Here is a 27,303-nt window from a genome sequence, read left to right on the forward strand (position 1 = left end):
TAGGAGAAACCATATGATACCGTGGTGACTGTAGTTAGAGAAAATAATTCATCAGACCTGATTAAAAAAACCAGGGCGGGCCGTGGACCGGACACACCGTTGGAGAAAGTAATTTATCAGGTAAGCATAAATTCTGTTTTCTCCAACATAGGTGTGTCCGGTCCACGGCGTCATCCTTACTTGTGGGAACCAATACCAAAGCTTTAGGACACGGATGAAGGGAGGGAGCAAATCAGGTCACCTAAATGGAAGGCACCACGGCTTGCAAAACCTTTCTCCCAAAAATAGCCTCTGAAGAAGCAAAAGTATCAAATTTGTAAAATTTGGCAAAAGTGTGCAGTGAAGACCAAGTCGCTGCCTTACATATCTGGTCAACAGAAGCCTCGTTCTTGAAGGCCCATGTGGAAGCCACAGCCCTAGTGGAGTGAGCTGTGATTCTTTCAGGAGGCTGCCGTCCGGCAGTCTCATAAGCCAAACGGATAATGCTTTTAAGCCAAAAAGAAAGAGAGGTAGAAGTTGCTTTTTGACCTCTCCTTTTACCAGAATAAACAACAAACAAAGAAGAAGTTTGTCTGAAATCTTTAGTGGCCTCTAAATAGAATTTTAGAGCACGGACTACGTCCAAATTGTGTAACAAACGTTCCTTCTTTGAAACTGGATTCGGGCACAAAGAAGGTACAACTATCTCCTGGTTAATATTCTTGATGGAAACAACTTTCGGAAGAAAACCAGGCTTAGTACGCAAAACCACCTTATCTGCATGGAACACCAGATAGGGCGGAGAACACTGCAGAGCAGATAACTCTGAAACTCTTCTAGCAGAAGAAATTGCAACCAAAAACAAAACTTTCCAAGATAATAACTTAATATCTACAGAATGTAAGGGTTCAAACGGAACCCCTTGAAGAACTGAAAGAACTAGATTGAGACTCCAGGGAGGAGTCAAAGGTCTGTAAACAGGCTTGATTCTAACCAGAGCCTGAACAAACGCCTGAACGTCTGGCACAGCTGCCAGCCTTTTGTGAAGTAAAACAGATAACGCAGAAATCTGTCCCTTCAGAGAACTTGCAGATAATCCCTTCTCCAAACCCTCTTGTAGAAAGGATAAAATCCTAGGAATTTTTATCTTGTTCCATGGGAATCCTTTAGATTCACACCAATAGATATATTTTTTCCATATCTTATGGTAAATCTTTCTAGTTACAGGCTTTCTAGCCTGAATAAGAGTATCTATTACAGAATCTGAAAACCCACGCTTTGATAAAATCAAGCGTTCAATCTCCAAGCAGTCAGTTGGAGAGAAACCAGATTCGGATGTTCGAATGGACCTTGAACAAGAAGGTCCTGTCTCAAAGGAAGCTTCCATGGTGGAGCCGATGACATATTCACCAGGTCTGCATACCAAGTCCTGCGTGGCCACGCAGGAGCTATCAAGATCACCGAAGCCCTCTCCTGGTTGATCCTGGCTACCAGCCTGGGAATGAGAGGAAACGGTGGGAAAACATAAGCTAGGTTGAAGGTCCAAGGAGCTACTAGTGCATCTACTAGAGTCGCCTTGGGATCCCTGGATCTGGACCCGTAACAAGGAACCTTGAAGTTCTGGCGAGACGCCATCAGATCCATGTCTGGAATGCCCCATAATTGAGTTATTTGGGCAAAGATTTCCGGGTGGAGTTCCCACTCCCCCGGATGGAATGTCTGACGACTCAGAAAATCCGCTTCCCAATTTTCCACTCCTGGGATGTGGATTGCAGACAAGTGGCAGGAGTGATCCTCCGCCCATTGAATTATCTTGGTCACTTCCTCCATCGCCAGGGAACTCCTTGTTCCCCCCTGATGGTTGATATAAGCAACTGTCGTCATGTTGTCTGATTGAAACCTTATGAATTTGGCCTTTGCTAGATGAGGCCAAGCTTTGAGAGCATTGAATATCGCTCTCAGTTCCAGAATGTTTATCGGGAGAAGAGATTCTTCCCGAGACCATAGACCCTGAGCTTTCAGGGGTTCTCAGACCGCGCCCCAGCCCACCAGACTGGCGTCGGTCGTGACAATGACCCACTCTGGTCTGCGGAAGCTCATTCCCTGTGACAGATTGTCCAGGATTAGCCACCAACGGAGTGAATCCCTGGTCCTTTGATCTACTTGAATCGTCGGAGACAAGTCTGTATAATCCCCATTCCACTGTCTGAGCATGCACAGTTGTAATGGTCTTAGATGAATTCGTGCAAAAGGAACTATGTCCTTTGCTGCAACCATCAATCCTATTACTTCCATGCACTGCGCTATGGAAGGACGAAGAACAGAATGAAGAACTTGACAAGAGCTTAGAAGTTTGATTTTCTGACCTCTGTCAGAAAAATTCTCATTTCTAAGGAGTCTATTATTGTTCCCAAGAAGGGAACTCTTGTTGACGGGGAAAGAGAACTTTTTTCTATGTTTACTTTCCATCCGTGAGATCTGAGAAAGGCTAGGACGATGTCCGTATGAGACTTTGCCTTTGACAGAGACGACGCTTGAATCAGGATGTCGTCCAAGTACGGTACTACTGCAATGCCCCTTGGTCTTAGAACCGCTAGAAGGGACCCTAGTACCTTTGTGAAAATTCTCGGAGCCGTGGCTAACCCGAATGGAAGTGCCACAAACTGGTAATGCTTGTCCAGAAAAGCGAACCTTAGGAACTGATGATGTTCCTTGTGGATAGGAATATGGAGGTACGCATCCTTTAAATCCCCCGTGGTCATGAATTGACCTTCCTGGATGGTAGGAAGGATCGTTCGAATGGTTTCCATTTTGAACGATGGAACCCTGAGAAATTTGTTTAGGATCTTGAGATCTAGAATTGGTCTGAACGTTCCCTCTTTTTTGGGAACTATGAACAGGTTGGAGTAAAACCCCATCCCTTGTTCTCTTATTGGAACTGGATGAATTACTCCCATCCTTAACAGGTCTTCTACACAATGTAAGAATGCCTGTCTTTTTATTTGGTTTGAAGATAATTGAGACCTGTGGAACCTTCCCCTTGGGGGTAGTTCCTTGAATTCCAGGAGATAACCTTGAGAAACTATTTCTAGTGCCCAAGGATCCTGAACATCTCTTGCCCAGGCCTGAGCAAAGAGAGAAAGTCTGCCCCCCACCAGATCCGGTCCCGGATCGGGGGCCATCCCTTCATGCTGTTTTGGTAGCAGTGGCAGGCTTCTTGGCCTGCTTACCCTTGTTCCAGCCTTGCATCGGTCTCCAGGCTGGTTTGGGTTGAGAAGTATTACCCTCTTGCTTAGAGGATGTAGAAGTAGAGGCTGGTCCGTTTCTGCGAAAGGGACGAAAATTAGGCTTATTTCTAGCCTTAAAAGACCTATCCTGAGGAAGGGCGTGGCCCTTTCCTCCGGTGATGTCTGAAATAATCTCTTTCAAATCAGGCCCAAACAGTGTTTTGCCCTTGAAAGGGATGTTAAGTAGTTTTGTCTTGGAAGACACATCCGCTGACCAAGACTTCAGCCAGAGCGCTCTGCGCGCCACGATAGCAAACCCTGAATTTTTCGCCGCTAATCTCGCTAATTGCAAAGTGGCATCTAGAATAAAAGAGTTAGCCAATTTAAGTGCATGAACTCTGCCCATAATCTCCTCATACGAAGATTCTTTATCGAGCGACTTTTCTAGTTCTTCGAACCAGAAACACGCTGCCGTAGTGACAGGAACAATGCATGAAATTGGTTGAAGAAGGTAACCTTGCTGAACAAACATTTTTTTAAGCAAACCCTCTAATTTCTTATCCATAGGATCTTTAAAAGCACAACTATCTTCTATGGGAATAGTAGTGCGTTTGTTTAGAGTAGAGACCGCCCCCTCGACCTTAGGGACTGTCTGCCATAAGTCCTTTCTGGGGTCGACTATAGGAAATAATTTCTTAAATATAGGGGAAGGCACAAAAGGTATGCCGGGCCTTTCCCATTCCTTGTTTACTATATCCGCCACCCGCTTGGGTATAGGAAAAACATCGGGGGGCACCGGAACCTCTAGGAACTTATCCATCTTACATAATTTCTCTGGAATGACCAAATTGTCACAATCATCCAGAGTAGATAATACCTCCTTAAGCAGTGCGCGGAGATGTTCTAATTTAAATTTAAATGTTACAACATCAGGTTCAGCTTGTTGAGAAATTTTCCCTGAATCTGAAATTTCTCCCTCAGACAAAACCTCCCTCCTGGCCCCTTCAGATTGGTGTGAGAGTATGTCAGAAGCGTTATCATCAGCGTCCTCTTGCTCTTCAGTGTTTAAAACAGAGCAATCGCGCTTTCTTTGATAAGTAGGCATTTTAGATAAAATATTTGCAATAGAATTATCCATAACAGCCGTTAATTGTTGCATAGTAATAAGTATTGGCGCACTAGACGTACTAGGGGCCTCTTGTGTGGGCAAAACTGGTGTAGACACAGAAGGGGGTGATGCAGTACCATGCTTACTCCCCTCATCTGAAGAATCATCTTGGGCACTATTATTATCTGTGGCATCATTGTCCCTACTTTATTTGGACACCATGTCACAATTATCACATATATTTAAATGGGGAGACACATTGGCTTTCATACATATAGAACATCGTTTATCTGATGGTTCAGACATGTTAAACAGGCTTAAACTTGTCAACAAAGCACAAAAAACTTTTAAAATAAAACCGTTACTGTCACTTTAAATTTTAAACAGAACACACTTTATTACTGAATATGCGAAAAAGTATGAAGCAATTGTTCAAAATTCACCAAAATTTCACCACAGTGTCTTAAAGCCTTAAAAGTATTGCACACCAAATTTGAAAGCTTTAACCCTTAAAATAACGGAACCGGAGCCGTTTATACATTTAACCCCTATACAGTCCCAGGAATCTGCTTTGCTGAGACCCAACCAAGCCCAGAGGGGAATACGATACCAAATGACGCCTTCTGTAAGCTTTTTCAGTGGATCTTAGCTCCTCACACATGCATCTGCATGCCTTGCCTTCCAAAAACAACTGCGCATTAGTGGCGCGAAAATGAGGCTCTGCCTATGACTAGAGAAAGGCCCCCATCTGAAAAAGGTGTTCATACAGTGCCTGCCGTTTTTTAACAACAATCCCCAAGATTATAATAACTATAAAGCGTTATAATCTGTCAAATATGCTTAGCAAGTAATCGTTTTAGCCCAGAAAAATGTCTACCAGTTTTTTAAGCCCTTATAAAGCCTTTATTCTTTTACTTAATCTAAGAAAATGGCTTACCGGTCCCCATAGGGAAAATGACAGCCTTCCAGCATTACCAAGTCGTGTTAGAAATGTGGCCATCATACCTCAGGCAGAAAAGTCTGCCAACTGCTTCCCCCAACTGAAGTTACTTCATCTCAACAGTCCTGTGTGGAAACAGCAATCGATTTTAGTAACGTTTGCTAAAATTATCTTCCTCTCACAAACAGAAATCTTCTTCTCTTTTCTGTTTCAGAGTAAATAGTACATACCAGCACTATTTTAAAATAACAAACACTTGATTGAAGAATAAAAACTACATTTAAACACCAAAAAACTCTTAGCCATCTCCGTGGAGATGTTGCCTGTGCAACGGCAAAGAGAATGACTGGGGTAGGCGGAGCCTAGGAGGGATCATATGACCAGCTTTGCTGGGCTCTTTGCCATTTCCTGTTGGGGAAGAGAATATCCCACAAGTAAGGATGACGCCGTGGACCGGACACACCTATGTTGGAGAAAAAATACCCTTAACGACCGAGGACGTAACCTGTATGTTGTTGGTCTGGGAAAGCGATGGAAGCGATCCTGATCGCTTCCAGTCACTTTCCAGTTATTGCAGTGATGCCTTGATATTGAGGCATCCTGAAATAACCTTTTTAAGCCCTCTGGTGCTGAGAGAGCCACTCTGTGGCCCTCTCTGCACCGGTCATCGATGGCCGTAATCGTTGGTGGGTGGGAGCCGACATGGGCAGCCATCGATGGCTTCAATGATGCAGAGGGGGGCGGGAACCGCTACACTGCAGAAAAATTTCAACGCAAAAGTGGGAGAGAGGGGGGTGGAAGTATTAAATATAAATCATCTAAGGGATCTGGGAGGTTGGTCTTTGGGGGCAAGCTAGACTACAGAAAAAATATTAAAAAATAAAATAAAAACAAATATATTTTATTGTAAACTGGGTACTGGCAGACAGCTGCCAGTACCCAAGATGGCTCCCTATAAGTTAGAGGGGGAGGGTTAGAGTGCTGTTTGGAGGGGGGGGGGATCCTACACAGCAGCATATGTAAATATGCGTAATTGTTTTTAAAAAAAAGAAATCAAAGATATCTTTTATTTTAGTACTGGTAGACTTTCTGCCAGTACTTAACATGGCAGTGGGGCAGGGAAGAGAGCTGGTTGGGAGGGATCAGGGGGTGTGATGTGTCAGGTGGGAGGCTGATCTCTACACTAAAGCTAAAATTAACCTTGCAAGCTCCCTACAAGCTACCTAATTAACCCCTTCACTGCTAGACATAATACACGTGTGATGCACAGCGGCATTTAGCGGCCTTCTAATTACCAAAAAGCAATGCTAAAGCCATATATGTCTGCTATTTCTGAACAAAGGGGATCCCAGAGAAGCATTTATAACCATTTGTGCCATAATTGCACAAGCTGTTTGTAAATAATTTCAGTGAGAAACCTAAAATTGTGAAAAATTGAACGTTTTTTTTTTTTTTATTTGATCGCATTTGGCTGTGAAATGATGGCATGAAATATACCAAAATGGGCCTAGATCAATACTTGGGGTTGTCTACTACACTAAAGCTAAAATTAATCCTACAAGCTCCCTACATGCTCCCCAATTAACCCCTTCACTGCTGGGCATAATACACGTGTGGTGCGCAGTGGCATTTAGCGGCCTTCTAATTACCAAAAAGCAACGCCAAAGCCATATATGTCTGCTATTTCTGAACAAAGGGGATCCCAGAGAAGCATTTACAACCATTTGTGCCATAATTGCACAGGCTGTTTGTAAATAATTATAGTGAGAAACCTAAAGTTTGTGAAAAAGTGAACTATTTTTTATATATATATATATATATATATATATATATATATATATATATATATATATATATATATATATATATATATATATATATATATATATATATATATATATATATACACACACACACACACACACACACATATGTCAAGGGATATTTAGGGATTCCTGACAGATATCAGTGTTCCAATGTAACTAGTGCTAATTTTGAAAAAAAATGGTTTGGAAATAGCAAAGTGCTATTTGTATTTATTTCCCTATAACTTGCAAAAAAAGCAAAGAACATGTAAACATTGAGTATTTCTAAACTCATGACAAAATTTAGAAACTATTTAGCATGGCTGTTTTTGGTGGTTGTAGATGTGTAACAGATTTTGGGGGTCAAAGTTAGAAAAAGTGTGTTTTTTTTCAATTTTTTCATCATATTTTATAATTTGTTTTATAGTAAATTATAAGATATAATGAAAATAATGGTATCTTTAGAAAGTCCATTTAATGGCGAGAAAAACAGTATACAGGGAGTGCAGAATTATTAGGCAAATGAGTATTTTGACCACATCATCCTCTTAAAGGGACAGTCTACACCAAAAATTTTCTTATTTAAAAAGATAGATAATCCCTTTATTACCCATTCCCCAGTTTTGCATAACCAACACAGTTATATTAATACACTTTTTACCTCTGTGATTACCTTGTTTCTAAGCCTTTGCAGACAGCCTCCTTATCTAAGTGCCTTTGACTGACATGCAGTGTAGTCAATCAGTGAAGACTCCTAAATAACTTCACGGGAGTGAGCACAATGTTATCTATATGACACATGTGAACTAGCACAGTCTAACTGTGAAAAACTTTCAAAATGCTCTGAGCTAGGAGGCGGTTTTCAACTGTTTAGAAATCAGTTTGAGCCTAGCTAGGTTTAGCTTTTCAAAAATACCACCAAGGGAACAAAGCAAATTTGATGATAAAAGTAAATTGGAAAGTTGTTTAAAATTGCATTCCCTATACGAATCATGAAAGTTTAGTTTTGACTAGACTGTCCCTTTAATGCATGTTGTCTTACTCCAAGCTGTATAGGCTCGAAAGCCTACTACCAATTAAGCATATTAGGTGATGTGCATCTCTGTAATGAGAAGGGGTGTGGTCTAATGACATCAACACCCTATATCAGGTGTGCATAATTATTAGGCAACTTCCTTTCCTTTGGCAAAATGGGTCAAAAGAAGGACTTGACAGGCTCAGAAAAGTAAAAAATAGTGAGATATCTTGCAGAGGGATGCAGCACTCTTAAAATTGCAAAGCTTCTGAAGCGTGATCATCGAACAATCAAGCGTTTCATTCAAAATAGTCAACAGGGTCGCAAGAAGCGTGTGGAAAAACCAAGGCGCAAAATAACTGCCCATGAACTGAGAAAAGTTAAGCGTGCAGCTGCCAAGATGCCACTTGCCACCAGTTTGGCCATATTTCAGAGCTGCAACATCACTGGAGTGCCCAAAAGCACAAGGTGTGCAATACTCAGAGACATGGCCAAGGTAAGAAAGGCTGAAAGACGACCACCACTGAACAAGACACACAAGCTGAAACGTCAAGACTGGGCCAAGAAATATCTCAAGACTGATTTTTCTAAGGTTTTATGGACTGATGAAATGAGAGTGAGTCTTGATGGGCCAGATGGATGGGCCCGTGGCTGGATTGGTAAAGGGCAGAGAGCTCCAGTCCGACTCAGACGCCAGCAAGGTGGAGAACTGGTTTGGGCTGGTATCATCAAAAATTTGTGGGGCCTTTTCGGGTTGAGGATGGAGTCAAGCTCAACTCCCAGTCCTACTGCCAGTTTCTGGAAGACACCTTCTTCAAGCAGTGGTACAGGAAGAAGTCTGCATCCTTCAAGAAAAACATGATTTTCATGCAGGACAATGCTCCATCACACGCGTCCAAGTACTCCACAGCGTGGCTGGCAAGAAAGGGTATAAAAGAAGAAAATCTAATGACATGGCCTCCTTGTTCACCTGATCTGAACCCCATTGAGAACCTGTGGTCCATCATCAAATGTGAGATTTACAAGGAGGGAAAACAGTACACCTCTCTGAACAGTGTCTGGGAGGCTGTGGTTGCTGCTGCACGCAATGTTGATGGTGAACAGATCAAAACACTGACAGAATCCATGGATGGCAGGCTTTTGAGTGTCCTTGCAAAGAAAGGTGGCTATATTGGTCACTGTTTTTGTTTTGTTTTTGAATGTCAGAAATGTATATTTGTGAATGTTGAGATGTTATATTGGTTTCACTGGTAAAAATAAATAATTGAAATGGGTATATATTTGTTTTTTGTTAAGTTGCCTAATAATTATGCACAGTAATAGTCACCTGCACACACAGATATCCCCCTAAAATAGCTATAACTAAAAACAAACTAAAAACTACTTCCAAAACTATTCAGCTTTGATATTAATGAGTTTTTTGGGTTCATTGAGAACATGGTTGTTGTTCAATAATAAAATTAATCCTCAAAAATACAACTTGCCTAATAATTCTGCACTCCCTGTATAATATGTGTGGGTACAGTAAATGAGTAAGAGGAAAATTACAGCTAAACACAAACACCGCAAAAATTTAAAAATAGCCTTGGTCCCAAACGGACAGAAAATGGAAAAGTGCTGTGGTCATTAAGGGGTTAAATGGCATGATCTGAATCAATTCAATTAATTTGGTAAAATAGCTTCATAATCTAAAAGTAGTTCTTCTGTAAAATCTTCCCTTAGAAAAAAGATAGCAGGTCTTTAACCCCTTAAGGACCAGCGACGTACCCTGTATGTCACTGGCCATTTTTTCGGACTTGATTGTTTTATAGCACGGTCTTGCCACCAGCGTTGCGACTGCTCTATTCCAGAAAGCCTACTGGGGGGAGTGCATTAATAGTGTGTTCTTGTTAGACTTGTGCTATTATGTCCTGAAAAAAACCTTAACGACCAGTGATATACAGGGTACATTGTGGTCATTAAGGGGTTAATTAGCTAAGTGTGCCATATTGGGTATAATGTTTGTAAATGACTACTGGAGATCCGCTGTGTCCCATGTAGCAAAACTGGCAATTAGAAAGAGGTTAACTCATGGCAGAACAATATTTTTTTCTCCTTTTTGCTATTATTATCAGATTTTTTGGGGTATTATAGGTTGCTCCAAAAAGAATTTTGGTCACTGCTTTCAAGGAACCTACCCAGGAATCCTCATATGTCTGTACATTTTCCCAACCTTCTTTACAATTTAAGTCCTTTTGTACAGGTACTCTATGCTTACTGTTCTATCCATGAAACCTACATTTTTAACAATTGTATTTGTACTGACAACACCGTACCTTGTCCACAGAGATAAAACAAATACACACACACAGCTTTTCTTTCATGTTTTACAGTTTACACCTGGGCATTTTGCAACTTGGATCAAGAAGACATCCCAGGGCTTACGGAACTACTTGAGAGATACAGTGTGAGATCACAAAAGCAATAGTTGCTATACAGCAACTCCTAGCTCTTTCTCCAAACTGGAAAAAGGACTTCCCCAGACCTCTATATAAAGCAAAAATGTATTGTTAGAAGTGCACTTTAACAACAAATCTATCTTTTAAACTGGGAGATATTATTTTCTAATTCAACTCCATATATCTCTTGACAGTAATAAAAATATTTATTAAAATAATATATATTAAAACAAAAATTCCATCACTGCAAAATAAAATGAATACATCTAGCTAAAAGAGATACAGAATATTACAGTTAGCAAGCTAAAATCAGCAAACAATCCCAAAGAAAACTTGTATCAAAAAATATGTTCCAATGACACAGTCTGTAGAACAAATAGTCTGGGATAGAAATGTATATTGTATCCACTGTATCTAAAATATATTAGTGGATTGAAAAGTTAGCGGTCCTGTGTGACAAAGTAACAATATTTTAGAAAGATATAGTGATTTGAATAAGAAAATAATATAACATAGCTTTGTTTGTAAAGTGCACTTCTGGGTATGAATTTTTACTATAAATACAATACACAAAAGGTACAACTGTTCTATGTTACATCACAGCAACCTTGTTAAATGCATAAACTGATAGCAAGTCAATATTATCCAAGAAAAAAAAAAAAAGAGAGATAGATCTACACTGTGATAAGCAGGAGAAATAAGAGTAGCAAATGCTATAGTAACTATGTTCTCATTATTCTGTCACATATAATAAATATGATTATTTAAAGGGACTAACAGTCATTCCACTGAGATTGAAATACTATTTACGTGTAGCTATGTTTTATAGCTCGTATTAAGAAAATAGAAATGCTGTGAAATGATAAAGGAAGCAGAAAAAGCAAACAGAATTAGAAAACTGGATCTGCGGGTTGCAAATAACGCTTCTGCCTTCTATGGAAACAGCAACGTGTGCAAGGCAGACAGGTGAAACAAAAAATCATGGTTCAGGCAAAGAGCTATTTGTATAGTTTTTTTCTATTATACGATTTTTTTTCAGTGGGCCTCCCATTTTGTCCGGATTCTCCTCAAGATACCAGCTGATGGTGAGACTACCGTTAGTTTCTTAGGGATCAACCTCCCCATTTTCCCCATTTCAATGTTGACCGATATTATGTCACCCAAGGGCATACCTCAGCCGTGACATCCAGAAATCATCGTTATTATTACTGTTATTTATTTAATACGTTTATTGTGTGGCAGCTGAATTAGTACTTTGCCCAGCGAGATGCACATTTACTTTTATTTATTTTGTTTACTTTCATTTATGTTCATATTAGGTTTATGTTAAAATAATTTTTATTTCGTTCCAAAAGGCATATGTAACTCACAAACCGTAACAACCACTGCTTCAGCTTCAGTATTTTACATAGTTTCAATTAAAACAATACAGTGGTGTATTCCGTTAATTACTTATGCATACACTATTTATTCCGTTTCTGAGATAATGTCCATTTCTAATCGAGATTTAGTCCACAGTGTGTGATCCAATATTCATGTTAGGTTTAAAGGGACACTGAACCCAAATTTTTTCTTTCGTCATTCAGATAGAGCATTCAATTTTAAGCAACTTTCTAATTTACTCCTATTATCACATTTTCTTTATTCTCTTGGTATCTTTATTTGAAATGCAAGAATGTAAGTTTAGATGCCGGCCTATTTTTGGTGAACAACCTGGGTTGTCCTTGCTGATTGGTGGATGAATTAATCCACCAATAAAAAAGTGCTCTCCAGAGTTCTGAACAAAAAAAGCTTTGATGTCTTCTTTTTCAAATAAAGATAGCAAGAGAATGAAGAAAAATTGATAATAGGAGTAAATTAGAAAGTTGCATAAAATTGCATGCTCTATCTGAATCACGAAAAAATAATTGGGTTCAGTGTCCCTTTCAAGGGACAGTACACTGTAAAATTGTTTTTCCATTAATGTATTTCAAATGACTTGTTATACCAACTGCAGAGTATAAAATATTTGAGAAATTGCATTTTCGGGTTTATTTGTGTATATGAAGTAGCTGGTTTTGTGCTTTGAAACCACAGCCTATTACAATGGGTTGAACTTTAGGTAATATCAGATCTCATTATGTTATCACTTTTATGTGCACACACTTGCTTCCTTATCTTACATTTGTCTGGAACACCAAAGCTTAATACATAGAGAGAACAATGGAAAATTATCATTTTATTACTTAACTACCCTGCATCCCACTGGGAGTGTAATCTCTTCTGCTGGCTGTGTTTACTTAGGCTTGTCAATAGCGTATACGCCAGTATCAAAACTTTCAGTATAGGTTGGGAAAACCACAAGCTAAAACATAATTTATGCTTACCTGATAAATTCCTTTCTCCTGTAGTGTAGTCAGTCCACGGGTCATCCATTACTTATGGGATTATATCTCCTCCCTAACAGGAAGTGCAAGAGGATCACCCAAGCAGAGCTGCTATATAGCTCCTCCCCTCTACGTCATACCCAGTCATTCGACCGAAACCAAACGAGAAAGGAGAAACTATAGGGTGCAGTGGTGACTGGAGTTTAATTTAAAATTTAGACCTGCCGTAAAAACAGGGCGGGCCGTGGACTGACTACACTACAGGAGAAAGGAATTTATCAGGTAAGCATAAATTATGTTTTCTCCTGTTAAGTGTAGTCAGTCCACGGGTCATCCATTACTTATGGGATACCAATACAAAGCTAAAAGTACACGGATGACGGGAGGGACAGGCAGGACCTTTACACGGAAGGAACCACTGCCTGAAGAACCTTTCTCCCAAAAACAGCCTCCGAAGAAGCAAAAGTGTCAAAATTGTAAAATTTTGAAAAGGTGTGAAGTGAAGACCAAGTTGCAGCCTTGCAAATCTGTTCAACAGAAGCCTAATTTTTAAAGGCCCAAGTGGAAGCTACAGCTCTGGTAGAATGAGCTGTAATTCTTTCAGGAGGCTGCTGTCCAGCAGTCTCAAAGGCTAAACGTATTATGCTACGAAGCCAGAAGGAGAGAGAGGTAGCCGAAGCCTTTTGACCTCTCCTCTGTCCAGAATAAACGACAAACAGGGAAGAAGTTTGTCGAAAATCTTTAGTTGCCTGTAAATAAAATTTCAGGGCACGGACGACGTCCAGATTGTGCAGAAGTCGTTCCTTCTTTGAAGAAGGGTTAGGGCACAATGATGGAACAACAATCTCTTGATTGATATTCCTGTTAGTGACTACCTTAGGTAAGAACCCAGGTTTAGTACGCAGAACTACCTTGTCTGAATGAAAAATCAGATAAGGAGAATCACAATGTAAGGCCGATAACTCAGAGACTCTTCGAGCCGAGGAAATAGCCATTAAAAACAGAACTTTCCAAGATAACAGCTTGATATCAATGGAATGAAGGGGTTCAAACGGAACACCCTGTAAAACGTGAAGAACTAAGTTTAAGCTCCATGGCGGAGCAACAGTTTTAAACACGGGCTTAATCCTGGCCAAAGCCTGACAAAAAGCCTGAACGTCTGGAACTTCTGACAGACGTTTGTGTAAAAGGATGGACAGAGCTGAGATCTGTCCCTTTAACGAACTAGCAGATAAACCCTTTTCTAAACCTTCTTGTAGAAAAGACAATATCCTAGGAATCCTAACCTTACTCCATGAGTAACTCTTGGATTCGCACCAATGCAAGTATTTACGCCATATTTTATGGTAAATTTTCCTGGTAACAGGCTTCCTAGCCTGTATTAAGGTATCAATCACTGACTCCGAGAATCCACGCTTTGATAGAATCAAGCGTTCAATCTCCATGCAGTCAGCCTCAGAGAAATTAGATTTGGATGTTTGAAAGGACCCTGAACCAGAAGGTCCTGTCTCAGAGGCAGAGACCATGGTGGACAGGACGACATGTCCACTAGATCTGCATACCAGGTCCTGCGTGGCCACGCAGGCGCTATTAGAATCACCGATGCTCTCTCCTGTTTGATCCTGGCAATCAATCGAGGAAGCATCGGGAAGGGTGGAAACACATAAGCCATGTTGAAGACCCAAGGTGCTGTCAGAGCATCTATCAGAACCGCTCCCGGGTCCCTGGACCTGGATCCGTAACAAGGAAGCTTGGCGTTCTGGCGAGACGCCATGAGATCCAGATCTGGTTTGCCCCAAAGCCGAAGCAGTAGGGCAAATACCTCCAGATGAAGTTCCCACTCCCCCGGATGAAAAGTCTGGCGACTTAGGAAATCCGTCTCCCAGTTCTCCACGCCTGGGATGTGGATCGCTGACAGGTGGCAAGAGTGAGACTCTGCCCAGCGAATTATCTTTGAGACTTCCATCATCGCTAGGGAACTCCTTGTCCCTCCCTGATGGTTGATGTAAGCCACAGTCGTGATGTTGTCCGACTGAAACCTGATGAACCTCAGAGTTGCTAACTGAGGCCAAGCCAGAAGTGCATTGAGAACTGCTCTTAATTCCAGAATGTTTATTGGAAGGAGTCTCTCTTCCTGAGTCCATGATCCCTGAGCCTTCAGGGAATTCCAGACAGCGCCCCAACCTAGCAGGCTGGCGTCTGTTGTTACAATCGTCCAATCTGGCCTGCTGAAGGGCATCCCCCTGGACAGATGTGGCCGAGACAGCCACCATAGAAGAGAATCTCTGGTCTCTTGATCCAGATTCAGCATAGGGGACAAATCTGAGTAATCCCCATTCCACTGACTTAGCATGCACAATTGTAGTGGTCTGAGATGCAGGCGTGCAAAAGGTACTATGTCCATTGCCGCTACCATTAAGCCGATTACCTCCATGCATTGAGCCACTGACGGGTGTTGAATGGAATGAAGGACACGGCAAGCATTTAGGAGTTTTGTTAACCTGTCCTCTGTCAGGTAAATTTTCATTTCTACAGAATCTATAAGAGTCCCCAAGAAGGGAACTCTTGTGAGTGGCAATAGAGAACTCTTTTCTACATTCACCTTCCACCCATGCGACCTTAGAAATGCCAGAACTAACTCTGTATGATACTTGGCAGTCTGGAAACTTGACGCTTGTATCAGAATGTCGTCTAGGTACGGAGCTACCGCTATTCCTCGCGGTCTTAGTACCGCCAGAAGAGAGCCCAGAACCTTTGTAAAGATTCTTGGAGCCGTAGCTAACCCGAAAGGAAGAGCTACAAACTGGTAATGCCTGTTTAGGAAGGCAAACCTTAGGTACCGATAATGATCCTTGTGAATCGGTATGTGAAGGTAGGCATCCTTTAAATCCACTGTGGTCATGAACTGACCCTTTTGGATCATAGGTAAGATTGTCCGAATAGTTTCCATTTTGAACGATGGAACTCTTAGGAATTTGTTTAGGATTTTTAAGTCCAAGATTGGTCTGAAGGTTCCCTCTTTTTTGGGAACCACAAACAGATTTGAGTAAAACCCTTGTCCGTGTTCCGACCGCGGAACCGGGTGGATCACTCCCATTAGTAAAAGGTCTTGTACACAGCGTAAAAACGCCTCTTTCTTTATCTGGTTTGCTGACAACCTTGAAAGATGAAATCTCCCTTTTGGAGGAGAAGCTTTGAAGTCCAGAAGATATCCCTGAGATATGATCTCTAACGCCCAGGGATCCTGGACATCTCTTGCCCAAGCCTGGGCGAAGAGAGAAAGTCTGCCCCCCACTAGATCCGTTTCCGGATCGGGGGCCCTCACTTCATGCTGTCTTAGGGGCAGCAGCAGGCTTTCTGGCCTGCTTGCCCTTGTTCCAGGACTGGTTAGGTTTCCAGCCCTGTCTGTAGCAAGCAACAGTTCCTTCCTGTTTTGGAGCTGAGGAAGTTGATGCTGCTCCTGCCTTGAAGTTACGAAAGGCACGAAAATTAGACTGTCTAGCCCTTGGTTTGGCTCTGTCTTGAGGCAGGGCATGGCCCTTACCTCCAGTAATGTCAGCGATAATTTCTTTCAAACCGGGCCCGAATAATGTCTGCCCTTTGAAAGGTATGTTAAGCAATTTAGATTTAGAAGTCACATCGGCTGACCAGGATTTAAGCCACAGCGCTCTGCGCGCTTGAATGGCGAATCCGGAGTTCTTAGCCGTAAGTTTAGTTAAGTGTACTACGGCATCAGAAATAAATGAATTAGCTAGCTTAAGGACTCTAAGCTTGTCTGTAATCTCATCCAATGTCGCTGAGCTAATGGTCTCTTCCAGAGACTCAAACCAGAATGCCGCCGCAGCCGTGACAGGCGCAATGCATGCAAGGGGTTGTAATATAAAACCTTGTTGAACAAACATTTTCTTAAGGTAACCCTCTAACTTTTTATCCATTGGATCTGAAAAAGCACAGCTATCCTCCACCGGGATAGTGGTGCGCTTAGCCAGAGTAGAAACTGCTCCCTCCACCTTAGGGACCGTCTGCCATAAGTCCCGTGTGGTGGCGTCTATTGGAAACATTTTTCTAAATATAGGAGGGGGTGAAAAAGGCACACCGGGTCTATCCCACTCCTTGTTAACAATTTCTGTAAGCCTTTTTTTAGGTATAGGAAAAACGTCAGTACACGTCGGTACCGCAAAATATTTATCCAGCCTACATATTTTCTCTGGAATTGCAACCGTGTTACAATCATTCAGAGCCGCTAATACCTCCCCTAGCAATACACGGAGGTTCTCAAGCTTAAATTTAAAATTTGAAATGTCTGAGTCCAGTTTACTTGGATCAGATCCGTCACCCACAGAATGAAGCTCTCCGTCCTCATGTTCTGCAAATTGTGACGCAGTATCAGACATGGCTCTATTATTATCAGCGCACTCTGTTCTCACCCCAGAGTGGTCGCGTTTACCCCTAAATTCTGGCAATTTAGATAATACTTCAGTCATAACATTAGCCATGTCTTGCAAAGTGATTTGTATGGGCCGCCCTGATGTACTTGGCGCCACAATATCACGCACCTCCTGAGCGGGAGACAAAGGTACTGACACGTGAGGAGAGTTAGTCGGCATAACTTCCCCCTCGTTGTCTGGTGAAATTTTCTTTACATGTACAGATTGGCTTTTACTTAAAGTAGCATCAATGCAATTAGTACACAATTTTCTATTGGGCTCCACATTGGCCTTTAAACATATTGCACAAAGAGATTCCTCTGTGTCAGACATGTTTAAACAAACTAGCAATGAAACAAGCAAGCTTGGAAAATACTTTTCAAATAAATTTACAAGCAATATAAAAAAACATTACTGTGCCTTTAAGAAGCACAAATAAACTGTCACAGTTGAAATAACAATGAACCAAATTAGTTATAGCAACCAAATTTTCACAGTAAACGCATTAAGTTAGCAAAGGATTGCACCCACCAGCAAATGGATGATTAACCCCTTAGTACCCAAAAACGGATAACAAATTAATATAACGTTTTTATCACAGTCAAAAGCACAGTCTCACAGGTCTGCTGTGAGTGATTACCTCCCTCAAAACTAGTTTTGGAGACCCCTGGGCTCTGTAGAGACGTCCTGGATCATGGAGGAAGAAATAGGAAGACTGTGACTGAATTTTTTCTGCACAATAAAGCGCCAAAATAGGCCCCTCCCACTCATATTACAACAGTGGGGAAGCTCAGTAAACTGATTTTATTCATAAATAAACGACAGCCATGTGGAAAAATAATGCCCAAAAAGTTTTATCACCAAGTACCTCAGAGAAAAACGATTAACATGCCAGTAAACGTTTTAAAAATAAAATTATTAAATGTTATTAATAAGCCTGCTGCTAGTCACTTTCACTGCAGTGGGGGCTCAAATATAAGTTAAATGTATACAGTATTTTCTTAGTGAAGTACCATTCCCCAGAAATACCTCAGTGTAAACATACATACATATCAGCCTGATACCAGTCGCTACTACTGCATTTAAGGCTGCACTTACATTACATCGGTATTAGCAGTATTTTCTCAGTCAATTCCATTCCTTAGAAAATAATATACTGCAACATACCTCCTTGCAGGTGAACCCTGCCCGCTGTCCCCAAGTTACCTCACTCTTCAGAATGGCCGAGAACAGCAAATGGATCTTAGTTACGACCGCTAAGATCATACACAAACTCAGGTAGATTCTTCTTCTAATGCTGCCTGAGAAAAAACAACACACTCCGGTGCTGTTTAAAATAACAAACTTTTGATTGAAGAAATAAAAACTAGTTTTAACAACCACAGTCCTCTCACACGTCCTATCTATTAGTTAGGTGCAAGAGAATGACTGGGTATGACGTAGAGGGGAGGAGCTATATAGCAGCTCTGCTTGGGTGATCCTCTTGCACTTCCTGTTAGGGAGGAGATATAATCCCATAAGTAATGGATGACCCGTGGACTGACTACACTTAACAGGAGAAATCAGCTATTTCAAATGCTGAAATATGAGTAAAGGAGCTACTTGCAACCAATTTAATACACTCTAGCAGGTAAAAAGGATCATTGGGAATAATTTAAAGGGGAGAACGTTTTTGGGTGAACTGTCCCTTTAAGCCTGGCTCAAATACTGTTTATAGCATAGAACCACCCTGTTAATTTAATAAATTTAATAATAGTGAATAATTATTGCCATTATCTATTACCTCACTATGGGTCTTATGTAGCAACCCAGACGGGTTTGGTTCTGTTAATAGATCTGCCTGGCTCAACTGCATATGAGACTACATGGGAAAGGCTAAGTACATAGAACCTAGCAATTAGTTTGTTTATTATGTTAATTGTGTGTTTATATATTGTTGTTGTTTACAAATGAAAGCTAGATTCCCATAATTACATGGAGAACAGATACTCCAACATTTCTGGCATACACTACATCTGTATTGAGAAGCATTAAGTGTGAACTTTTTATGATAGACTTCATTATCATTTGTATGTATGTGATTATAAATAAAGTTGTACCAAAAAAAAAAAAAAGATTTTTTCAGGAGTGAATGCTGATTTGTCTGTGCAGAAATATGATTAAATAGACATAAATGTTTGCCTGATTTAATTTACAAGAAAAAAATATTATGCAAGAAAGAAAAGTGGGTGATGTTTACATTTAGATTAAGATCAACATTTACAAGAAGCCTTTGATGATTTTTTACAACGCATGTGTCTGCTATAATCTAGTCAATTACACACTGTAAATCCAAACTACAAACTTTTGCTGGTCTAGATTCACAAATTTAAAGGGACAGTCTATTTCAGAATGGTAATTGTTTAAAAAGCTAGATAATCCCTTTATTACCCATTCCCCAGTTTTGCATAACTAACACTGTTATCATTAATATACATTATACCTATGTGATCACCTTGTATCTAAGCCCCTGCAGACTGCCCCTTATTTCAGTGCTTTTGACAGACTTGCATTTTAGCCAATCAGTGCTGACTCATAACTCCATGGGAGTTAGCACAATGTTATCTATATGGCACACATGAACTAGCATTGTCTAACTGTAAAAACAAAATGCACTGAGATAAGACACAGCCTTCAAAAGTTTAGAGATTAGCATATGAGCCTACCTAGGTTTAGCTGTCAACAAAGAATACCAAGAGAACAAAGCAATTTGATGATAAAAGTAAATTAGAAAATTGTTTAAAATTGCACGCCCTATCTGAATCATTTTGACTAGACTGTCCCTTCAACAATGTACACAAAGAGATATCAGTACCTGCTCAGACCGTGATTGTAATTTTTTCTAGTGTGCATTTCAGTTTTGACTACAACACCCCTTGTTTGCACATTCCCTACTTTAGTCGCGATTTCTATGAGATTATACAATTTACAAATCAATTACATATATAAAAGGGACAATGTACGCAGGTAAGTAGCTGTTAAAGTTCCCCATATTCCAAGCAGCTGCAAAAACATCCTTTCAAATGATATGATCTTTCCCACCCCCACTGGAAGGTTGTTGTTTTTTACTGCTGCTTCTTGTTTGCGTCATGTCTATAGATATACTGCAGTACTCATATTTTCAGTAAAGCTGACATTTTCAACAGGCAAAAACAGCTATGTCACATTAAGTTTGTGCAAAAAATCCAGAAAAATTGATAATCCATGCGTTACAGATTACTACAGAAGATGCTCTCTCAGTATTCCTATAATAGAGCTGTATTCACCATTACTGTTAGATAGGATGTTACACACCTGTTTGGCAGCCAAAAGGTTTTTTTTCTCCACTATAGATTCAACTTGTTCCTGATTAGCTCCTCATTAGCTTCATAAAATGCAAACATTTTTTTTTTCAGATTAAAATAAAAAATAAACTTGTAAAGTTCATAACTTGTTCAATATATAATAACCTACAACAGCTGAAACGTGTAATTTCTAGCAGTCTGGTAAGTGGTAATATACTGTGCTGCACAAGCTAACGCTTACATATTAATATGTCACTTGTGGGTTAGTCAAGGCTTACACTGTGGGATTGTATCACATTAGGTAAGGGATAAGGAGGGACTGGATGTGTGTTTCCCCCCCCCCCCCAATCTACTTGACACCACATTTGGAAAGTTCACAAAGACATCTCTGTGAAGCTAAAACCTGCACAAAATGTTACTGTTTGCTGCTCTGAGCCAGAGGTAAAGTGGAGCAAATAAAAGACATTCCATTTCTCTCCTGAGATGGCTTTCTTCTGTTTGAATGTGGGAAACTATGAATAGGTTGAGTTTACCTTTAATAACCTTTTCTAATGAGCAACAGTTTGTTTTTAACCAGTGTTTGCCTGGGAAAATGTACAAAGTTTACCATCAATGCCGAGTGCTCAAAGTGTCGGCTGATAAATACAAATATTTCAACACATGATTATTAGTGTTATCATTTACTTGCATAACATATTCCACAGAGCTAAAACATAGGTGCATTCATTGGTGTCCGGTCCGCAGATAGCAAAATAGATAGATCATTTATATTCCACTAAATGACTGCACTCACTGGATTTGAAAATCACCCCAAACTTTTAACGTGACGTTTCAGGGCCTTCACCCTTTCCTCAGATGTCTGAGAAAGGGGTGAAGGTCTGAAATGTCACATTCAACTTTTGGAGTGATTTTCAAACCCAGTGAATGCTCAAGCGTTAATTGCGCTACCTTATCAAGAGAATGAGGCAAATTTCATACTAGAAATAAATTGGAAACTTGTTTAAAATTGCATGCTCTACCCGATTCATGAAATAAAAATATTTTCTGTTTTTAAATGATGGCCTGTGATCGCAAATGCAGTTGTACAAAAATACAAGCAGAAGAATTCTCATGGGAGATCACTTACTCATTTGAATAAAAAATAAAATAAGCTTCAAAGGGACAGTCAAGTCCCAAAAAAACTTTCATGATTTAAATAGTTAAACAACTTCCCAATTTACTTTTACCACCAATTTTTTCTTTGTTCTCTTGGTATTCTTAGTTGAAAGCTAAACCTAGGAGGTTTATATGCAAATTTCTTAGACCTTGAAGACTGCCTCTAATCTGAATGCATTTTGACCACTAGAGGGCATTAGTTCATGTGTTGTATATAGATAACATTGAGCTAATGCACGTGAAGTGACCTAGGAGTGAGCACTTATTGGCTAAAATGCAAATCTGTCAAAGGACCTGAAATAAGGGGGCAGTCAGCAGAAGCTTAGATACAAGGTAATTACAGAGGTAAAATGTATATTAATATAACAGTGTTGGTTATGCAAAATTGGGAAATGGGTAATAAAGGGATTTTCTTTCTTTTTAAACCACAAAAATTCTGCTGTTGACTGTACCTTTAAAGGGACAAAACCCAAATTTGCAACAATGTTATACATTAGCAAGTGCACTAGATGGCAGCACTATTTCCTGTTGTGTAGTGCTTCAGACATGTGACTGCTAACGATCTAGATATCTATTCAACAAAGAATAACATGAGAATGAAGCAAATTTTATAACAGAAGTAAAATTGTATTATTTTTCTGAATAATGAAAGAATAGAATTTTCTTTTTCTGAATTATGAAAGAAAAATTTGGGGTTTCATGTCCCTTTAAATCAATATTTTATTTCTCTTCCATGTGTTTTGGACCACAAATGCTCCACTTTTACTGTTCAGTATTTCGCTGAATGTTGTAACACACAGTAGGCACATTCCCAGAGCTTTATGTAGTTGGGAAGTGGTCCCCATATATACACATTCCCAGAGCTTTATGTAGTTGGGAAGTGGTCCCCATATATACACATTCCCAGAGCTTTATGTAGTTGGGAAGTGGTCCCCATATATACACATTCCCAGAGCTTTATGTAGTTGGGAAGTGGTCCCCATATATACACATTCCCAGAGCTTTATGTAGTTGGGAAGTGGTCCCCATATATACACATTCCCAGAGCTTTATGTAGTTGGGAAGTGGTCCCCATATATACACATTCCCAGAGCTTTATGTAGTTGGGAAGTGGTCCCCATATATATATACACATTCCCGGAGCTTTATGTAGTTGGGAAGTGGTCCCCATATATATACACATTCCCGGAGCTTTATGTAGTTGGGAAGTGGTCCCCATATATATACACATTCCCAGAGCTTTATGTAGTTGGGAAGTGGTCCCCATATATATATATATATATATATATACACATTCCCAGAGCTTTATGTAGTTGGGAAGTGGTCCCCATATATATATATATATATACACATTCCCAGAGCTTTATGTAGTTGGGAAGTGGTCCCCATATATACACATTCCCAGAGCTTTATGTAGTTGGGAAGTGGTCCCCATATATACACATTCCCAGAGCTTTATGTAGTTGGGAAGTGGTCCCCATATATACACATTCCCAGAGCTTTATGTAGTTGGGAAGTGGTCCCCATATATACACATTCCCAGAGCTTTATGTAGTTGGGAAGTGGTCCCCATATATACACATTCCCAGAGCTTTATGTAGTTGGGAAGTGGTCCCCATATATACACATTCCCAGAGCTTTATGTAGTTCGGAAGTGGTCCCCATATATACACATTCCCAGAGCTTTATGTAGTTAGGAAGTGGTCCCCATATATACACATTCCCAGAGCTTTATGTAGTTAGGAAGTGGTTCCCATATATACATCCCTGCTACTAGTTTTAAGACAGGAATTAGAAGGCTTTCTCTCTACATATTTACTGCCACCCCCTTACATATTGCAAGAGCAAGACAAGGTGGGCTGCTTTCTAGAAAAAGAAGGTTTGGCGCCTCTGGGCTTTAAAACAGATTCCATTCATAACATTTAATGTGCTTAGGACAACTCAAGTACGTACTGCTACTAGATATCACCACTAGGGCTGCAATAACTAATCGGTATGATTGTCAACTAATCTTATTATCTATTAGGTGGTCTGTGATTAGTCAGTTGTACAGCACAAGCTGCTTCACTCCGATCAACTCCTGCACATGGTATTGTGCAAATAAAGGTATTTAATCATTTTTCTTTTGATTAATCGGTTGATTATTATCCGATTAATCTGATAGAATTTAAAATTAAATTAATACCACTTTCTGCACAATACGATGTGCAGGAGTTCATCGGTGTGAAGTAGCTGGTGCCGTGCAACTAATTGCAAACCATCTAACCGATAATGTGATTAGTTGACAATTATGTTTATGATCAATCTTACCGATTAGATGTTGCATCACTAATCACCACAACACATTTTTCAAAATCTGCCAGTAACATTACAGACGTTTTGCACTTACAAATTATTTTTTGTTATGTCAATTTAAATGCAAGTTGCAGATCTTCAATAAACAAGTGAATGTAAACCGCCACAGAATACCTTGCAAACAATAGGACAAAACAACAACTGCTGCTTAAAGGGACAATGAACCCAATTTTTTTTCTTTTGTGATTCAGATAGAGCACGCCATTTTAATCAACTTTCCAATTTACTCCTATTATCAATTTTTCTTCATTCTCTTGCTATCTTTATTTGATAAAGAAGGCATCTAAGCGTGTTTTTATGGTTCAGAACCCTGGACAGCACATTTGTATTGGTGGATGAATTTATCCACCAATCAGCAAGAACAACCAAGGTTGCTCACCAAAAATGGGCCGGCATCTAAACTTACATTCTTGCATTACAAAAAAAAGATACCAAGAGAATGAAGAACATTTGATAATAGGAGTAAATTAGAAAGTTGCTTAAAATTTCATGCTGTATCTGAATCACAAAAGAAAAAAAAATTGGGTTCAGTGTCCCTTTAATGCACCTAAGGTTCTGCTGAAGCAGAAAATATTAATGGAATGAGGGAAGAAATGTCATTGTTTATGTGAAGCTAGAGGTATACACATTGTGGTATGTGACAAAATACACAGTGTGCAGAGAAATTAAAATAGCTTGGCAGAGCTAAATTAAATTGGAGGAAATTGCATTGTTCTGTGGAATCACTCGACGAAAACAACAGATATGGAATACTTCAACAAATCTACCACATACGTATAAAATGCTTAATTTGTATATAGAATTACATATAGCTTGTTTAAGGACATTAACACATTGGTTGCCTAAAAAGCTACAAAACATACAGTGCTGCAAGCCTCTCTGATAACCAAAGGGTTAAAAACCCAATGGTGGTGACTATTTACTTAACTGAATACATTGGCATACTAAATGCCTGTCTGTAATAGATTTCCTTCTCATTTAGCAAAGAAATGCATCACCTATGTATTATAATCAAATATTAAAAGCGTGAGTGATTTGTTATTGCTCAAAAAAGTACAGTACCCAAGTAACAAAAAAAAGAGTAACAAATAACAAATAAGCAGATCAGTAGCTGTTGTAGCATACTGGGAAAAAAAGCTGCACTGGCATAAAAGAAATGTGACACATGATTAAATAGTGTAAAACAATGCTAACATTATGCTAGGGATTAGCATTAAACAGTTCTTGGCAAAAACACAGCTGCATTAAACACTATTTCTCTGCATATCAGATGCATTGGCCAGTGCTGGTGTTGACAACAATCTAAAAAGCCAGATGAGCAATAGATATTTTTAATAACAATACAAAGAGACTGTAGTGGAATATGTGTACTTACCAGGCAGGTGTCTGCAAGATTTCAGAACAGGTGCGGTGCAGTTACAAAGCTATGGCTCCCGTGTCTGTGCAGCTCGTGTTTATTTAAACCCTTGATAAGTTTTTCAACTCCAGAAGTTTCGGTTTTAACCAAATCCTAGTGCCTGCAGATCAGGAAGAGAGAGCAGGCAGTCAGGAGAGGAATGTAGCTGCTACCGTTCTGAGAGCATATGAGCTATTTGCAGCACCAGACTGGTTTGTCTGCAGTCAAGCTGGAACAGCTACAAGGCAAGACCTCCCTCTCCTCCTCTCTCTCCTCTCTAGGGTCTAGATACAAAGAGGGGCTGCTTACACACATTAGGCTTGTGCTGAATGAGTCACATTGAACATGAGAGTGAGCGGTATGGAAAGTACTTTATAGTGCAAAAGGACATAGTAAAGTTGCGCTGTAAATACCAAGGGCTATACACATGTACTCAATACAAATAACTGATAATAAACTGATATAATAATGTATATAGTAGATCATCTTTTGCACTTTTAATAATGTCATTTTAGCAGGTACATTGGTATGATTCCATATATAAATATACATACACACACATATATATATATACACGAACACTGGATAATTCCCACGGATGGCATCTGTATCTCCCAGGATATCCACAAAGCAGGCACAAGCAGGATTTTAACAATCGCCTTTAATCGACAAGCAAAGTGTGTGTGTGTGTGTGTGTGTGTGTGTGTGTATGTGTATATATATATATATATATATATATATATATATATATAAAACACAAACACACACACATACGTTTAAAGGGACACTAAACCCAATTTTTTTTATTTCGTGATTCAGATAGAGCATGCAATTTTAAGCAACTTTCTAATTTACTATTATAATTTAATTATCAAATTTTCTTCATTTTCTTGGTATCTTTATTTGAAAAGCAAGAATGTAAGTTTAGATGCCGGCCCATTTTTGGTTAACAACCTGGGTTGCTCTTGCTGATTGATGGATAAATTCACCCACCAATAAACAAGCGCTTCCCAGGGCACTGAACCAAAAAATAGCTTAGATGCCTTTTTTTCAAATAAAGATAAGCAAGAGAATGAAGCAAAATTGATAATAGGAGTAAATTAGAAAGTTGCTTAAAATTGCATGCTCTATCTGAATCATGAAAGAAAAAAAATTGGGTTCAGTGTCCCTTTAACTTTGCTTATATCCTTTGTTGAAAAGCATACCTAAGTAAAAGCAGCAATATACTAATGGGAGCTAGCTGTGACTGGTAGCCACACACATATGCCTCTTGCAATTGGCTAAACAGGTGTGTTCAGCTAGTTCCCAGCAGTGCATAACTGCTCTGAAGCTAGACTTAAAGGGACAGTAAAGTCATAATTAGACATTTATAATTTAGAGTATACAATTTTATACAACTTTCCAATTTACTTCTATTATTTAATTTGCTTCCATCTCTTGTTCCTTCTCTTCCGTCTCTTGCTGTAGCGAATCATGTCCGCCCGGCATCACTAAATGCCGGCAGCATACGCTGTCAGCATTTATCATTGCACAAGCATTTCTGGTGATGATTGCAGTCCGGGCGAGTTAAGTAGCAGCGGTCTTAAGACCGCTGCTTCTTAACTCCTGCTTCATGCGGAATAAGCAGCATCCACTGCTTAAAAGGGGACACTGAACCCCAATTTTTTCTTTCATGATTCAGATAGAGCATGACATTTTAAGCAACTTTCTTTCTAATTTACTCCTATTATTCATTTTTCTTCGTTCTCTTGCTATCTTTATTTTAAAAG

The 27,303-nt window shown here is 39.7% G+C and overlaps 1 protein-coding gene across 1 annotated transcript in view; it reads right to left on the reverse strand.

Moving 5' to 3' along the window:
* Positions 1-25,775, reverse strand: part of SORBS2 (sorbin and SH3 domain containing 2) — a 551,268-nt gene extending 525,493 nt beyond the window's left edge. Inside the window, exon 1 of the mRNA XM_053703892.1 lies at positions 25,514-25,775. The gene's annotated coding sequence lies outside the window, so the exon portion shown is untranslated. The remainder of the gene's footprint in view (positions 1-25,513) is intronic.
* Between the last annotated feature and the right edge of the window lie 1,528 nt (positions 25,776-27,303).

The sequence above is a fragment of the Bombina bombina genome, chromosome 2 (genome assembly GCF_027579735.1).
Source record: "Bombina bombina isolate aBomBom1 chromosome 2, aBomBom1.pri, whole genome shotgun sequence".
In the NCBI taxonomy this organism is placed as follows: domain Eukaryota; kingdom Metazoa; phylum Chordata; class Amphibia; order Anura; family Bombinatoridae; genus Bombina; species Bombina bombina.